Source organism: Chiloscyllium punctatum, chromosome 46 (genome assembly GCF_047496795.1).
Source record: "Chiloscyllium punctatum isolate Juve2018m chromosome 46, sChiPun1.3, whole genome shotgun sequence".
NCBI lineage: Eukaryota > Metazoa > Chordata > Chondrichthyes > Orectolobiformes > Hemiscylliidae > Chiloscyllium > Chiloscyllium punctatum.
This window is the reverse complement of record NC_092784.1, coordinates 60,165,986-60,179,643: the sequence shown is the minus strand read 5'-3', so window position 1 is coordinate 60,179,643 and position 13,658 is coordinate 60,165,986.

The following is a 13,658-nucleotide window of genomic DNA, read 5'->3' as shown; positions in this document are numbered from 1 at the left end:
GGGGGTTTGAGTTCAGATGTAGGGATATCTTACTGCAGTTGTACAGGGCCTTGGTGAAACCATACCTGGAGTATTGCATGCAGTTTTAGTCTCTACCTAAGAAAGAATATACTTGCAATGGGAAAGTGTGGCAGTGGTACACTAGGCTGATACCAGCGATTTTAAAAAAAACTGCAGATGCTGGAATCCAAAATAGACAAGTAGGAGACTGAAAGAACACAACAAGCTAGGCAACACCAGGAGGTGGAGAAGTCGACGTTTTGGGTATAACTCTTCTTCAGGAATATCCCATGAAGGAGATTGGTTTGACTGGATCTGTATTCATCAGAATTTAGAATGTTGAGAGAGGACCTGACTGAATTCTCTGTCACAGAAGGCTGTGGTGGTCAAGTCACTGAATTTATCAAGCAGGAGATGGATTTGTTTTTAGCTTTTCAAAGCATCAAAGATTATGGGGTGAAAACAGGGATGTGGTATTGAGATAGATAATCAGCCATGATCATGTCGAATGGTGGACCAAGCTTAGAGGGCCAAATGACCTTTGACTGCTCTTAGTTTCTATATTTTATAAAATCTTGAGACACTGCAGCAAATAGACACCAAACAGGTGGTTGAGTAAGAGAAAGAAAGTGCCTTTATGATTTGGGAGGCGAAAAAGCGATTTGATTAATTAAACAGAGCTTGCATTTTCATAGGACTTTCACAGCCACTGGAGTTCCCAGAGCACTTAACTTTGAAACTGCTTAATTCACTGTATTTTCAATGTAGTCCTGTACAATATGCAAAAAGTGTGCACAGCAAGCTCTCACAAACAAGAAAGTGATGCTGTCCAGTCAGTTTTTTAAATGTTGTTTGTCGAATATATACTAGTCAAAACACCAGGGAGAAATCCGCTGCTCTAGAAATAACTCCCTGTAATCTTTCTTGATCTTTAATTCAGTCTGCTCTCATGTTTCTGATAACTATCTAAGGATGAGAAAATCTTTCTTTGGGACATTTGGTGAGCAAGGATCATTTTGATGTGACACTCATTGCAGATGCATAGTAATTAGCCAGTTGTTTGCATAAACGATTGTCATTTTAACATGGAGGTATATCTTCAGGTGACATTAAAAACAAAGGCTATTATACATGGGACACATCTGGGCTTCAGTAAGATACCAGAATTGAAAGGGCAGTGTAGTAATCCACCGTGACGTTTATTCTCCACGTATTTAGTTATTAGTGAGTTTTGCAAGATTTGTAGCTCAGATTGAGGTTCTGGATGTAAGTTTGCTCACTGAGCTGTAAGGTTCGTTTTCAGATGTTTTCATCACCATATTAGGTAACATAATCAGTGGGCCTCCGGTGAAGCAATGTTATGATCCGTTTTCTATTTTTGTGTTTAGGTAAACATATAAAGAAAGCAGGTCATATCACCAGTGCTTCACTGGAGGCTTACTGATGATGTTACCTAGTATGGTGATGAAACATCTGAAAATGAACCTTCCAGCTTAGCAAACAAACTTACATCCATATTTTGTTATATTTCACATGTCAGTCTAGAATTTTTCTTCAAGTGCCCTCTGAAATATGTGCAATAAAAATAATTTTTAATATTGCAATTCATTTGAACTGAATTTCCTTTCTTTTTGAAATGTAGACATTTAAAACTGACGGTCTGTCTTTAGTGGGAGAATAAAATGGAACTGGAAACATGCACAGAATCACTCAATAAACAAAACAAATATTTTTAGCTTTGGGATTTAATCCAGTTACTAGAAGTACTGTGCTCCAAAATAAGTTAGAATCTAGGATGCTGGATATTGCTAGTAGTCTCAGCCATACTACAAGAGAAATGGCAAAGGATCTTTCCAATGGAAAAATGGTAAAATAAAAAGTAAAGGTGTCTCTGCTAAACTTCAGTTGAATAGTACTGATGAAACAGTAAGTTATCTAATTATTCTTGATCACTCATTGGGTAAATGCACCATATATCTGGGTTATGAAACTGGAAGATTCACAAGTAAACTGGCTTACTTTGAAGCTGGACTGGCAATAAATTAGTAGGCAGTTCAGATAAAAATGTTATAGCTTTTCATTTTGATAGTTTTCATAAATTTTGTCACAACTGAATGGTTATTGAGGTTTAAACTGATCTTTTCTTGTTATGCTCTACATAGAGTTATACTCATTAACTGGAATGATTCAAATAGATGAGTTTGAGGAGTAATTAATTTTTCAGTGTTGTTTGACACTGTGAAGCATCTCTGCCCTCAGGACAGTCAGCTTTTTCAAGATGCAGCTATGAAGGATCCTTTTAATTTGTTGTGTGTGATATTTATTTAGCTAACTGCATTAATAAACTTCAATGAAAATTATAGATCTTGTACTTCAAATGACCTTTTAGCAAATATGGCATTCTGCAGCTATTTCCAGAGTGTGTACATGATGTCTTAAGAAACAAGAATGGTTTCTCTTGTTCAAGGCTGGTTTTGTTTTTGATTCCCCGAATGCTGACACCCTGCCCTTTTTAAAGGTGGCACTCATTACCAATCTCTGTCTGCTCTGAAATGGGGTAGGTCTGGTAGAGTGAACATTTTTAGTGTTCACACTAGGTTAAGGACAACAGCTTTCCTACAGTGACTAATTGGTTTACAACAGTCTAACAGATGCATTGTTGCTTTCTATTTCCAAACTGCTATGATGGAGTTTCAGTTTATGTTTTTAAGATTACTTGTGTCTACTCTGGAATGAAGGGATTACTAAAGGCTGCTAATCTTTCAGAAATGCCTACTTCAGTTATGTGAAGATTATCAGGTTTTGGGGAGATTGAGAGACTGTATTAGGAACCAATGGTACTGCACGACACCTCTTCCATCAGTATCAATGATCATGGCACAAGGTGGCATTCAAAACAGAAAGAGAGAGACAATCTTTGGAGAAATAGAGATGATGAGATAGTGAAGAGGAAACAAAGAAACCAGCATTGTTTTTATACCTACTTGACTGAAATCTGTTGTGGACTACTGTTGCTCACAGTTAATATGTCATTAAGAGACATGCTCATGATGTTGCCACAGCATGTGACCCAAGAGTATAAAGTACTCATACTCCATCTTACCTTGGATCACTTGAAACATCATGTGGTACTGGAAACATGCTCCTTTGTTGTAAGCTAATGTTAGCTCAGACACTTAAATCCCAAAGAATGCAATGTTTGGACATGATAATTAGCTATATTAAATAACCTTTTGATTCTTCAATTCCAATACGTCCGTGCCTGTATGGAAGATAATATACTGTAACTATTGCTGCATCAGGTAAAACATCTGTAGGATACAAACTGACATCATTTACTTACAGCAGCTCTTAGAGGAGTATGTAATGCACTTAATGCACCACAATTTATTAGCAATGAACCAGTAAGAGATCGAATGGGGGGAAAGAACAAAATTTTTAAAAATGGCATAATGCAAAATGTCACAAGTCAATTTATTCACCTTCAATCGTTTGCTTTGCATCCTGTGACCAGTAGATGGCTATGAGGGACTTATACTTGTTGAATGCAGTATTCCATCAGGCATATGCGACTACAGAGAATTCATGAAATGAACTCTCAGATACTTCATAAAAACCAAAAGATCTGGGCATGCTGTAAATTAGAAACAAAGACAAAAATTGCTGGAAAAGTTCAGCAGGTCTGGCAGCATTTGTGGAGAGAAATCAGAGTTAACACTTCAATCCAAAGACCCTTCCTCAGAAACATTAACTCTACTTGTTTCCACAGATGCTGCCAGCCCAGATACATCATGTACGACACATGTGGTATAGTTCTGGAATTATTTCTCCACTCATTATGGGGTGGCACAGTGGCTCAGTTGTTAGCCCTGCTGCCACAGAGCACTAGGGACCCAGGTTCAATTCTAGTCTTGAGTAACTGTCTGTGTTATGGACTAGACCAGACCACTCAAAACATTCTTAAGCAGGTAGCCCAGATCGTAACTTTGCAATTTATTTTGGTAAGTGCACAGTGAAAATTACCCAAAGTAAATTAGCTAGGTTGACTACCAGATTTTAAAACAGACAAAAATTTATTCACAAAATTACAGAATTAAACACATAAAACAGAATAAAGAATACCTAGAGAACTCAAGCAAATCTTAGCAGGACTTATACACTTAATGGTAAGGTCCTAGGGAGTGTTGCTGAACAAAGAGACCTTGGAGTGCAGGTTCATAGCTCCTTGAAAGTGGAGTTGCAGGTAGATAGGATTGTGAAGAAGGCATTTGGTATGCTTTCCTTTATTGATCAGAGTATTGAGTACAGGAGTTGGGAGGTCATGTTGCGACTGTACAGGACATTGGTTGGAATATTGCATGCGATTCTGTTCTCCTTCCTATCAGAAAGATGTTGTGAAACATGAAAGGGTTCAGAAAATGTTTACAAGGATATTGCCAGGGTTGGAGGATTTGAGCTATTGGGAGAGGCTGAACAGGCTGGGGCTGTTTTCCCTGGAGCATCGGAGGCTGAGGGGTGACCTTATAGAGGTTTACAAAATTATGAGGGGCATGGATAGGATAAATAGACAAAGTCTTTTCCCTGGGGTTGGGGAGTCCAGAACTAGACGTCATAGGTTTAGGGTGAGAGGGGAAAGATATGAAAGAGACCTAAGGGGCAACTTTTTCACACAGAGGGTGGTACGTGTATGGAATGCACTGCCAGAAGAAGGGGTAGAGGCTGGTACAATTGCAAAATTTAAGAGGCGTTTGGATGGGTATATTAATAGGAAGGGTTTGGACGGATATGGGCCAGGTGCTGGCAGGTGGGACTAGATTGGGTTAGGATATCTGGTTGGCATGGACAGGTTGGACCGAAGGGTCTGTTTCCATGCTGTACATCTCTATGACTCTATGACTCTGTAACTCAGTCTGTCCAAGCCAGACTTAATTATGCTGTTCTGAATATGCACAACAGTCCCAATAAATAAATCCTTTAAACACAGAGCAAAATATTAAATGCCTACAGGTTGAACTTAGAATGGCAGAAGGAGAGAGAATTTAGCAGCCTGTTTCCACACAGCCCACTGCTCTAAATTAACTTCAGTTTCCAGGACTGGCCACTCACCTTTCATTATACAGGTCACTTATAAACATAAAAGCTTTGGCCTAAAGTCTGATCTGTTTACATATAAACAAAAAGGCTTCTCAATACCCTTTTATCTCTGTACCAAACCCAGCTGTTTTGGAGCCCAGAGTGTTTTATGACCCCTCTGAACAAAATAAAGGACACAGTATCCTTGAGAATAGCTTTTAGAAAAAGGACCAGCTTTGTGACAGTGTGAAGTCTGCAAATTCTATGTCTGCATGGGTTTCCTCTGGGTTCTCCAGTTTCCTTCCACAATCCAAAGATGTGCAGGTTAGGTGGATTGGCATTGCTAAATTGCCCTTTGGTGTTAGGGTTATGCAGGCTGGGGTGAATTAGTTATGGGTTACAGGAATAGGGTAGGATGCAGTTTGAACGGTCACTGCAGAATGGCTGAATGACCTTTTTCTGCGTGTAGGGATTCTCTGATTTTTTTTTGCGCTGTTTAATGTGTTTGTTTGTTGGGACTGTTGTGCATATTCAGAACAGCATAGTTAAGTCGAGCTGAGTTCTGTCGACATTCTTTAATCTGTTCTTTTTGTTTCATTCTGAAATTTTGTGAATAAATTTTTGTCTGTTTTAAAATCTGATAGTCAACCTAGCTAACTTACTTTGGGTAATTTTCACTGTACACTTACCAAAACAAATTGCAAAGTTACGATCTGGGCTGCCTGCTTAAGAATGTTTTGAGTGTCAGGCCTTGTCCATAACACAGACAGTCACTCAAGGCTGGAATCGAACCTGGGTCCCTAGAATGGCCTCTTCCTGCATGTAGGGATCCTCTGATTCCTGTTCACTATCACTATTTTACTGATTACCCTCTGTTCTGAATACTGCACAGCACATTTACCCACGTATGGTAAAATCTGTATCTAGCATGCATCAAGCTCACTTCAAACTGTCAACTGTCAAAAAAAATGAATAAAAGCTATTGGCTTCATGCTGGTTTCTTCTGACCAGAAGTCAAAGACTTGAAAGGCCACATGGCTTACTTCTGCTCCTTTATCTTATGATCTTATGGTTAGAAAAATTTACAAATGTCCGTCAACCAACAAACACTAAATAACCTCCAATCTACTCCAGAATGTGTTTATTTGCAATAATTAAAACGTCTGAGATTACCAATGATGGCTTGCAAAAATATGATGATCTCAAATTGTTGTTCTTTGCTCCCCAAAGATAATGAATAAGGAATGACAGAATTCAGTATAAGTAACTCAAAGCTTGGTGAAAGAGAGAATATGTTTTGAACAAGTGGCTTAAGGATTGGGTAAAGGGCAGAGGGCTTCTGTTTTTGGTGGGAGCTCATTCTGAAAGGGAATAATGCAGATCCAGTGGACAAACAGACTGGTAGGTAGGATGATGGCAAGGAAGGTTGAGCAGTTATTTTGATCTTGACAAAAAAAATGCACTCTTTATGTTTTGAAGGAGGAGAAGTACAAATGGGATAGCAGAAGGTGGTGATCCAAGGAAATATAGGAGGATGTTGAAGTGAATAAGGATTGTGTAGTTAGCGTAAAGGCAGAGGGACAAGATATCAGCAAGTAGTTTGCTATGGAATTCTGGAAGTCAGCAGATAAAAAAGACCAAATATTCAAAGCATATTTGGAAGGTCACTGATATTCTGCAATAAGTAGTATTGCCTGGTATCTCAGCTAACCATATACTTCTGTAACTTGTATGGATGCTTTTGAAATTTAGACTGTTAATCTAACCCAAATAAATCATCCATTTGGACAAAATAAAAGGTTAAATAGGCTAGTATTTAAAGCAAATTCTGATAAACTAAGACACTTAGTTAAGATTCAAGTCATCCCATATGGGGTTTTGTGACACACTGGTATGCTATGTCCCTGCTTCTGGACCGAGTTCAAGTCCCACCTGCTCTGGAGATGTATGATAACATCTGTGAACTGGTTGATTAGAAAATTAAAACAAAAGAATCTCACCTTTCCATCGATTTTCTTCCAGGATGTCAACTCGGTCCATCGTGAGCAGACTGAAATTGAGCAGGAGTCTAGTGTGGTCCAATTTAGTGTTATGACCAGGTAAGAATGGAGTGAGTTGGGTCCTCTAGTTTCAACTTCTATGGTTGACAATAACAAAGACTTAATGTTCATCTTTTTAAAGTACATTTTTATTGATATAAAGTGCTGACAGAAAGTGTACTCATAGCACTGAGCATCCTCTTCTCTATGTCAGATTTGTAGGGATCAGTCAAAAGTGTAGTCATTTTTGAATAAAATCCCTAACTTGAAAAAAACGAGCGGTCTCTGCTAGATAGTTCGTATTTCTGCGCTAACTGATAAAAGGGCATCATATTTTAGACCAGATTGTTATGAATAAAAAAAAGGAAAAGAAAGACCTGACTGGACTTTTTTTTTAAAGAGAAGTAGAGACATACCCAACCAACACTATTATTTATACATACTAAATTGTTCAGATCAAGTTAATTTATCCACAAAGAGTCTTGCCTTCTCTGATGTGTCAAAGAGATGTACAGATCCATCTAAGGTGATCTGAAGCACTGTCAGATACCTCAGAGAATACTGGATCCCGAGCTCCCTCGGTCTTTTCTTGATGCTGTCACAGGATTTTCTTTTCTGGATCACTGCCACTGAGAAATCCTGGAAGAACATGATCTTAGAGCCATATAAACTAGGGCCTTCAGATCCTTCCCCTAGATTCTGGAAGCTTCCACGACTCTCTCCTTATCTCTATAGTGATGAAACCTCACCCATACAGGACAAGGACATTGGTCCAGACCTGACCTCTGCTCTGTGACCAGGTGAGCCCTCTCAATCTTCAAGCCTCTCATTCCAGCCTCCAAGTTGAGGAATTTCGGCAACTAGTCCTCAATAAATTTCACTGGTCGTTCACCTTCCTTACCCTCCGAGGTAAAAACAATGACTGCAGATGCTGGAAACCAGATTCTGGATTAGTGGTGCTGGAAGAGTACAGCAGTTCAGGCAGCATCCAAGGAGCAGCAAAATCGATGTTTCGGGCAAAAGCCCTTCATCAGGAATAAAGGCAGAGAGCCTGAAGCGTGGAGAGATAAGCTAGAGGTGAGTGGGGGTGGGGGAAAGTAGCATAGAGTACAATAGGTAAGTAGGGGAGGGGATGAAGGTGATAGGTTAGGGAGGAGAGGGTAGAGTGGATAAGTGGAAAAGGAGATAGGTAGGTAGGACAAGTCCGGACAAGTCATGGGGACAGTGCTGAGCTGGAAGTTTGAAACTAGGGTGAGGTGGGGGAAGGGGTAATGAGGAAACTGTTGAAGTCCACATTGATGCCTTGGGGTTGAAGTGTTCCGAGGCGGAAGATGAGGCGTTCTTCCTCCAGGCGTCTGGTGGTGAGGGAGCGGCGGTGAAGGAGGCCCAGGACCTCCATGTCCTCGGTAGAGTGGGAGGGGGAGTTGAAATGTTGGGCCACGGGGCGGTGTGGTTGATTGGTGCGGGTGTCCCAGAGATGTTCCCTAAAGCACTCTGCTAGGAGGCGCCCAGTCTCCCCAGTGTAGAGGAGACCGCATCGGGAGCAACGGATACAATAAATGATATTAGTGGATGTGCAGGTAAAACGGTCTTTGCGGAAGGCGGAAAGGGGTGGGGAGGGAAATATATCCCTGGTGGTGGGGTCTTTTTGGAGGTGGCAGAAATGTCAGCGGATGATTTGGTTTATGCGAAGGTTGGTAGGGTGGAAGGTGAGCCCCAGTACACCAGCAACGGTTCTCCTTCAAGACCCTCCGCTCCACGCTCGCAGCAATGCACTGGCACCTAACCTCTCTACAGTCATCCCTTCCTCAGCTGCAGGCCACACTCTCTCAGAATTGCAAAGGACCGACTCTGTACTACATCTTCAGGAGAATTCATACTCTCAACAAACAGTATTTCAATTCCATCTCAAACATCAAAAACTGTAAGTACAACAAACTTTTATCTACCCACCTCCATAACCAGCACTCCTCAAACATTCCAGAAGATTCCCCTAGCCTTGGAAACTACTCAGACGTCATTAGCCATGTGGCTGATGCAGCTGCCACCCCCACGCTGATTGATGATGTCACTTCCGCCCCCATCATGGCCATTCCTACAACCACTTCCACCCCTCACAATTCCTCATGCATCACACGTGACATCACTTCCACCCCTCACATCATCGCTGATGCCACACGCTCAGTGACTTCCGCCACCCCTACTGCCATGGTCACCACCACTTCCGCCCCCACCAGCGCCACTCACCTGCATTCTGCTGACACGTCCCCACAGACCCCACTGTCACTATCCCCACCCCCCAGAACCCCAAGGGGAACACTACCCCTGCGCATGACTCCACCCCCATTCCCCCCACCACCACACCCACTCCAGTTACAGGTTCCACCCCCACTCCCAGCTCCACACCCACACCCGATCCCAGCTCCCAGCCCTACCAAGTTTTCAGCATCCCTCCAGACCTCCCCCTCACTGAGGATGAACGATCAGTCCTCAGCAAAGGACTCACCTTTATCCCCCTCCGTCCATGCATCAATGAATTTAATACACGCCGTGATGTCGAACAATTCTTCCATCGCCTCCGCCTCCGAGCTTACTTTCACAATCAGGATTCCGGCCCACCTTCCAAGGACCCCTTCGCCCGCCTCCAACAAACTGCTTCCACCTGGACACCCCGCGCTGGCCTATTACCTGCCCTCGACCTCTTCATTTCCAACTGTTGCCGGGACATTAACCGCCTCAACCTGTCTACCCCCCTCCCCCACTCCAACCTCTCACCCTCACAACGCGCAGCCCTCCAATCCCTCTGCTCCAATCCCAACCTCACCATCAAGCCAGCGGATAAAGGGGGCGCAGTGGTAGTCTGGCGCACTGACCTCTACACCGCTGAAGCCAAACGCCAACTTGAGGACACCTCTTCCTACTGCCCCCTCGACCAGGACCCCACCCCCCCCATCACCAAACAATCATCTCCCAGACCATACAGAGCCTCATCACCTCAGGAGATCTCCCATCCACAGCTTCCAACCTCATAATCCGGGAACCCCGCACTGCCCGGTTCTATCTCCTTCCCAAGATCCACAAGCCTGACCACCCTGGCCGACCCATTGTCTCAGCATGCTCCTGCCCCACTGAACTCATCTCTACCTACCTCTACACTGTCCTATCCCCCCTAGTCCAGGAACTCCCCACATACGTTCGAGACACCATCCACGCCCTCCACCTCCTCCAAGACTTCCGTTTCCCCGGCCCCCAACGCCTTATCTTCACCATGGATATCCAATCCCTCTACACCTCCATCCGCCATGACCAGGGCCTCCAAGCCCTCTGTTTTTTCCTCTCCAGATGTCCCCAACAGTACCCTTCACCAACACTCTCATTCGTTTGGCTGAACTGGTCCTCAACCTTAACAATTTCTCCTTCAAATCTTGCCACTTCCTCCAGACCAAAGGGGTAGACATGGGCACACGTATGGGCCCCAGCTATGCCTGCCTCTTTGTTGGCTACGTAGAACAGTTGATCTTCTGTAACTACACCGGCACCACTCCCCACCTCTTCCTCCGCTACATTGATAACTGCATTGGTGCCACCTCGTGCTCCCGCGAGGAGGTTGAGCAATTCATCAACTTCACCAACACATTCCACCCTGACCTTAAATTTACCTGGACTATCTCTGACACTTCCCTCCCCTTCCTGGACCTCTCCATCTCCATTAATGACGACCGACTTGACACTGACATTTTTTACAAACCCACCGATTCCCACAGCTACCTGGATTACACCTCTTCCCACCCTACTTCTTGCAAAAATGCCATCCCGTATTCCCAATTCCTCCGCCTCCGCCGTATCTGCTCCCAGGACAACCACTTCCACCACAGAACACACCAGTTGGCCTTCTTCTTTAGAGACCGCAATTTCCCTTCCTACGTGGTTAAAGATGCCCTCCAACGCATCTCATCCACATCCCGCACCTCTGCCCTCAGACCCCACCCCTTCAACCGTAACAAGGACAGAATGCCCCTGGTGCTCATCTTCCACCCTACCAACCTTTGCATAAACCAAATCATCCGCCGATATTTCCGCCACCTCCAAAAAGACCCCACCACCAGGGATATATTTCCCTCCCCACCCCCTTCTGCCTCCATGACTACCTGGTCAGGTCCACGCCCCTCTACAACCCACCATCCCATCCTGACACCTTCCCCTGCCACCGCAGGAAGTGTAAAACCTGCGCCCACACCTCCTCCCTCACCTCTATCCAAGGCCCTAAAGGAGCCTTCCACATCCATCAAAGTTTTATCTGCACATCCACTAATATCATTTATTGTATCCGTTGCTCCCGATGCGGTCTCCTCTACACTGGGGAGACTGGGCGCCTCCTAGCAGAGTGCTTTAGGGAACATCTCTGGGACACCCGCACCAATCAACCACACCGCCCCGTGGCCCAACATTTCAACTCCCCCTCCCACTCTGCCGAGGACATGGAGGTCCTGGGCCTCCTTCACCGCCGCTTCCTCACCACCAGACGCCTGGAGGAAGAACGCCTCATCTTCCGCCTCGGAACACTTCAACCCCAAGGCATCAATGTGGACTTCAACAGTTTCCTCATTTCCCCTTCCCCCACCTCACCCTAGTTCCAAACTTCCAGCTCAGCACTGTCCCCATGACTTGTCCGGACTTGTCCTACCTACCTATCTCCTTTTCCACTTATCCACTCTACCCTCTCCTCCCTGACCTATCACCTTCATCCCCTCCCCTACTTACCTATTGTACTCTATGCTACTTTCCCCCACCCCCACTCACCTCTAGCTTATCTCTCCACGCTTCAGGCTCTCTGCCTTTATTCCTGATGAAGGGCTTTTGCCCGAAATGTCGACTTCCTTACCCTCCGGCAGACCAACAATCCAAATATTTTTTCTCCTGTCCCTATTCTCGAGTTCATCAACCTGGTCAAGCAAATTACGTTGCATCTCCAGGGCCTGGATCCTATCCTTGGAGGAATCGGTATCAGGGCTTCCATCATGTGACCCTGCTTTCTACCTCATCCGTCCTTTTCTCCAGGTGTCCCAGTTGCTGTTCATCCCTTCTGCAGCATGATAGAGATTGGGACCAGCTTCTCCTCTATCTGCTTCCCCAACATCTCATGAGATTTTGCAAGGTCCTTTACCAGGATTGGTAGGAAATCAGGTCCAAGGATCCTGCAGGCTGGGCTCGGACATAGCTCCTCCCTTCTTTGGCAGCCCTGGATGGTGAAAACTGAGGTAAGTTGCTCTCTGACAGTTTCCTGGGACTTCATGACCTTTCCAGAGTCCCAGGATACTGCAGTGGTCCGGGTAGGGTGGCTTAGGACTTTGTCCCGCTTGTGATGCAGTGTGGCTCTGCAACGTGATCTTCCTAGATCGCTGCCATCTTGTATCCTTAATGTTCATTTTTTAACATGTAACTACATCTCACTTCTATTAAAATATGATTAACTAGTTTGCTAGAAAAATTAAGGAGCCAAGAACAAGATTTTCTTCCTTGTAAGAACGGACATTTAATACCTGTTAACACCAACAAATATAAAGAGGCACAAAGACACATCAAACACATGAAACCACAAGTACAAAGTTAAAAGGGTCCAGTATGAAAGGGAAGATAAAAGAATATGCAGTTTAAAGTTCTAAGGTGGTCTGGTGGTTTAATGTAGTAATTTGAGACCATTGCTGGTTCGTAGTATCCTGGATCAGCAAAAGTCATGAACATTGCAGATATCTTTGCATTTTCATTTTTAGAATGTTTCTGCAATTTGTGTTGTTAGTTTTTTTTATCCTTCCTGAACAAAAGTGTCTTCCCATTCTGTGATTACATCCATATCAATGCTCTGCCAAAGCAGTTATTTGAAATATAGCTCATTTGTGTCCTTTTTAAAATTCGTTCATGGGATGTGGGTGTTGCTAGAGCTAGGTCAACATTTATTACTCATAAGAGTCACTCACATTGCTGTGGATCTGGAATCATACATAGGCCAGACCAGATAAGGGGATGGCAATTTCTCACCCGAAAGGATGTTAATGAACCAATGAGGTTCTCTGTCAATTGACATTGGTTTCATGGTCATCATTAGACTTTTAATTCCAGATTTTTAATTAAATCCAAATCTGGGGCAGTCTGGTGGCTCAGTGGTTAACACCTTTGCCTCACAGCGCTAGGGACCTGGGCTCGATTCCAGCCTTGGGTGACTGTTTGTCCCCTCTTCCGGGGTTACGTTAGAGCCCGCGTGTCCTTGGAGAAGGAGCACATGGTGTCCACCAACACCCTGGAGTCGTTCAGGGAGAGGTGGGCGCCGCAGGGAGTGGAGTGTATTATTTCTCCCTCCAACTCTATTTTGATTTAGTCCCTACCCTCCCCTTCACTGTTTTGATCACACAGCATTGCCCTTTGATGTGAAGGGCAGTGCTTGTCACTGGCCACTCAGGTGTTTTTCATATCTTCCTGGTGGTGGAAATTGAATAAAGATTCGTGCACTTTGTGTCTTTCACTGTGTCTCACATCTACATGCACACACAC